The sequence below is a fragment of the Poecilia latipinna genome, unplaced genomic scaffold (assembly GCF_001443285.1).
Source record: "Poecilia latipinna isolate Pla-1442-1.1 unplaced genomic scaffold, P_latipinna-1.0 Scaffold5626, whole genome shotgun sequence".
NCBI lineage: Eukaryota > Metazoa > Chordata > Actinopteri > Cyprinodontiformes > Poeciliidae > Poecilia > Poecilia latipinna.
Window position 1 is genome coordinate 1 of NW_015118242.1, and position 4,502 is coordinate 4,502.

General features: G+C 43.2%; 1 long non-coding RNA gene across 1 annotated transcript; it reads right to left on the bottom strand.

The window, feature by feature from the left end:
• Positions 1-3,053: 3,053 nt before the first annotated feature.
• On the bottom strand, positions 3,054-4,172 carry LOC106943651 (uncharacterized). Its single transcript, XR_001423974.1, has 3 exons — positions 3,976-4,172; positions 3,646-3,735; positions 3,054-3,205 (listed from the first exon to the last, which is right to left on the bottom strand). It is a non-coding gene; the product is annotated as an uncharacterized LOC106943651 (long non-coding RNA).
• Positions 4,173-4,502: the final 330 nt, after the last annotated feature.

Genomic DNA, 4,502 nt, shown 5'->3' on the forward strand with positions numbered 1-4,502 from the left:
ATTATACTTAACATATTACTGAATATGTTAAGTATAATTTACATGATTATTATTATTCAATAAATTATACTTAACATGTAAATTATACTTAACATATTCAGTAATATGTTAAGTATAATTTACATCATTATTATTCAATAAATTATACTTAACATGTAAATTATACTCAACATATTCAGTAATATGTTAAGTATAATTTACATGATTTTTATTATTCACTGAATTTAACTTGATTGTACAGAATTACAAAAAGGTGACGTGAAAAATTATTAAATTTCAAAGCTTTATTTATTATTTATTTTGGAGAGAGTAAGTCTTTTATTTTGAAGAATGCTTAACAGGATCTAGTCTTGTCTTTTGCCACTTTCTAGCCTTCTGATGATTTCGGTTGCTTGGTTACAAACAGCCCTTGCCATTGCTCAGCAAATGTACTGTTAAAAAAACAATCTGAACAGAAAATATTCAGCAAATCCATTTGAGCCTCCGTTATAATCTCCCTTTAGCCATTTCCCGAATCAGAAGCTACAATTGGAAGCCAACTTCAGCTTCGATCAGACAGTCAGCTAGAGGACGGGACTGACGTCTCCTTCTGTCCAGTCCCGTTCTGTTTAGGATCCTGCTCAGAGTACGCATGCTATTAATGGTTTTAACCACAGTGCAAAGCAGCATCCGTATCTCTACATGTTGTAGACCAAACATGAAGGGAAACCTGACCAATTCCTGTTAGCCACTGTACTAGCCACGCATAATATCGCCACTAACTGGACATAAAAATTATCACGTTTTAACAAGATACGTATCACGTTTTAACAAGATACGTATCACGTTATAACGTGATAGCGCTCGAATTTGTTTTTTCCTGCGTGATAGCAATGCGCTTCTGTAGGATCTTGATAGATAACCTGCAATCTTGATAGGTTTTATCAAGATTGTACTGCAAGTTAGTCAGACTTACCATGCAGTTTATCTAAACTGCCAAGATCAAACACACACACGGCCTCCATACAGACAAAATATCTAAGTAAGGAAGTACAAGAAAATCTGAAAGAACTTATAGGAAGAAATATGCGATCCTGTCCATTTCCTAACCGCCAGATTCCTTTTGGTACTCCTTCACTGAAAATCTTGAATCGCTCTTAACTTGGGGTCACCAGCAGATCGCGATGGATGTTTAAACCAAGGGATCCCCCATCCTGAGCAAGCACAAGGCAACAGTGGAGAGGATAACTCCCATTAAAAGGAAGAAACCTCCAGCAGAACCAGGCTCAGGATGAGCAGCCATCTGCCGAGGCTGGCTGGTTTCAAGAGGGCAAAAATAAAAAAACAAACAAACAAAAAGAAACACATTAAAATACAGCTGGAACTGAATCTCTGAAATAAGAAAAACACAGTGTGTTTAGTGATTAGTGTACATGGTGCCCCAACAATGTAAGCTAGTAGAAGGAACTACCTTTCATTGGAGTCAGTCCTGAATGTAGCCACCAGCCACTGGTGAAACCCAGGCTCTGACACCAGCCACTGACAACAGCAACCAGCCAATGGCAAGGTCCAGGCTCTGAGACTTGTCAGCAGCCACTGGCAAGACCCAGGCACTAACATGAGCCACTGGTGAAGTCCAAGCTTTGACACCAGCCACTGGTGAGGTAAAGACACTGATGCCTGCCACCACCAACCACCCACTGGAGAGGCCAAGACACAGACGCTAGCCACCACCCACTGACGAGGCCTAGGCTCTGACACCCACCACCAGCCACTGGCGAGACCCAGACACCGACAGCAGCCACCAGCCACCACTCACTGGTGTTTCCCCGGATCCTATCGCCACACCCCACTCGTCTCCAGTCGCCACAGTCCCCATGGCTATGGGGTTCCAGGTGGCCAGGCTGACACCAGGACGCCAAGTGGCGCAGTTGGTGGCATGGCCCGTACCTGCGGGTGGATTCCCCGCATCTGCCAGAGCTTGCTGGCCTGAGCCTGCCACTGTTGCGGCGTACCAACCGCCCGAGCCTGCCGCGTCCGCTGCTGTGGAGGAGCAGCCCCTTCTGACACCAACCTGTCGTTGGTGTCAGAGCCTTGGCCTGACCAGTGGGTGGTGGGTGGTTGCTGGAGTCAATGTCTGGGCCTCACTTTTGGCTGGTGTCAGAGCCTTAGCCTTACCAGCGGGTGGTGGGTAGTGAGGCCCAGACACCGACACCAGCCACTGACGACGTCCAGGCTCTGTCAGCAGCCACCAATTCCCAGGTTCCAACACCATCTAGTTGTTGTGAGGACTTAAAACTGAGCTACACTTTTTAAATAAATATTTTTACTAAATTAATTAGTTAAACAAATACAAAACTTATATGAAAGATGGCCTCCTCTTCATGTGTACCCGCCGCCTGAGCTTGCTGCTGTTGCGGCATACCCGCCGCCCGAGACTACAGCGTCCGCTGCTGTGGTGGAGCTGCCCCCTGAGATTCCGTAGTCTGCTGCTATAGAGGAGCAGCCCCCCGAGCTCCCTGGGTCTGCTGCTATGGAGGAGCAGCCCCCTCTGACACCAGCCTGTCATTGGTGTCAGAGCCTTAGCCTTACCAGCGGGTGGTGGGTAGTGAGGCCCAGACACCGACACCAGCCACTGACGAGGTCCAGGCTCTGTCAGCAGCCACCACTTCCCAGGTTCCGACACCAGCTAGTAGTTGTTGTGAGGTCTTAAAACTGAGCTACACTCTATAAATATTTTTACTAAATTAATTAGTTAAACAAATACAAAACTAAGAATGAAAGATGGCCTCCTCTTCATGTGTACCCGCCGCCCGAGACTACAGCGTCCGCTGCTGTGGTGGAGCAGCCCCCCGAGCTACCTGAGTCTGCTGCTGTGGAGGAGCAGCCCCCTCTGACACCAACCTGTCGTTGGTGTCAGAGCCTTAGCCTTACCAGTGGGTGGTGGGTAGTGAGGCCTAGACACCGACACCAGCCACTGACGACATCCAGGTTCCGACACCAGCTAGTTGTTGTATGGACTTAAAACTGAGCTACACTCTATAAATAAATATTTTTACTACATTTATTAGTTAAACAAATACAAAACATATATGAAAGATGGCCTCCTCTTCATGTCTCGACTAACCCCATGCACTCTAAAATTATAGAGGCATGTGTATCCCGGTTGACCCCAGTTGTTTTTCACCTTTAGACTGATGTAGCTGAAGGAGTCCATGTTTTCTTCCTGTTAGCCAAGAAAGATGCATATTAGGAGGGTTATATTGATAATCCATAGCTACAAATAGACAAGACAATGGAAACAAAGGAGATCTGCTTAAAGTGCATGGAAGCCCAGTTCAACTGTCCTTGCTGTAAATATATTTTGCATTGATTTTTCAAGATGCCATGGAATTATACTAATATCTTTCTAACCAGAAAACGTAATGTTATCTAGTAAAACTGGAGGTTTATTTTGATTTGTTTCTTATCGTGATACAACAAAAATAACTATTTTGTGATAACAGATTGATAGATTTTGTTATAAGACATAATAAAAGTTGTTGTGAAGAACCTTATGGTTGTATATTAGGAAAAATTACCAATATTTATAACAGGGTCAGTCACTCTGGGCTTCTGTAAGAATTGTTGTATTTGGTTAATAAAATATTAATTTGACATATTTACAGGAAGTTTGAAGGTCTGTAAGCTGTCATCATCCTCGTCATATTGAAAAGTTCCCAATAAACTCTCCTGATCGTGTAAATGCTTCTTTCCCTGAGACAAAATTAGATAGAAATCCAGTTCATTATCTTGTTCTTTCTATATATGTGAAAGTTAGTTGGTGTATCTAAAAACATATCACACCCTGAGATAAGCAGAAAATTCATTTGTGCACACAGAAATTTTTGATGTGATCAAGTGATGTCACACTAAATCATTGCCAACACATTTAAAGCCCCTTCTTCCACACTATAGGTGGACACGTATGATACATGTGATGTTGCTTGACCTTACATAGACAGAAAATTCCTTCGGCGCACTGGAGACTGTGAAAGTCGGGGATATACTCTTAGGAATGTGACCCAGGGACACGTGAGTAACGGTGATTCTGTGGGACAGTTTGATGGATAAGCGTCCTGGGAAGCCTGCAAAGGCCCAACATTGTCCAGGACTCGAATGATTTCTTCCCTGAAGACAGAGTACAAAACAAAGTTTAGGTGGAGTACCAAGACTAATTAGAAAAGAACATCATAAAGCCTAATATTTTATCAAACAGGAATACCATTTTGCATAATATTCATTTAATGTTCTGAGGTTGTTCAGACCTGAATGGCTATGCTTGGGCCTAAGGGTTGTTGTTGAAAATATATCCCAAACAATCTACATGATCTGTTGTGAAATGTTGCTGCAGTCATCTGTGGCACAAGTTTTGCACCTGCACAAAAAAACAGAAATACTGAGTCAAGAAACCTTAATACTGAAAATCTGCAATCTGGTTTATGATCTTATTTCTAATAGCTCACCTTGAGACTGACACAAGC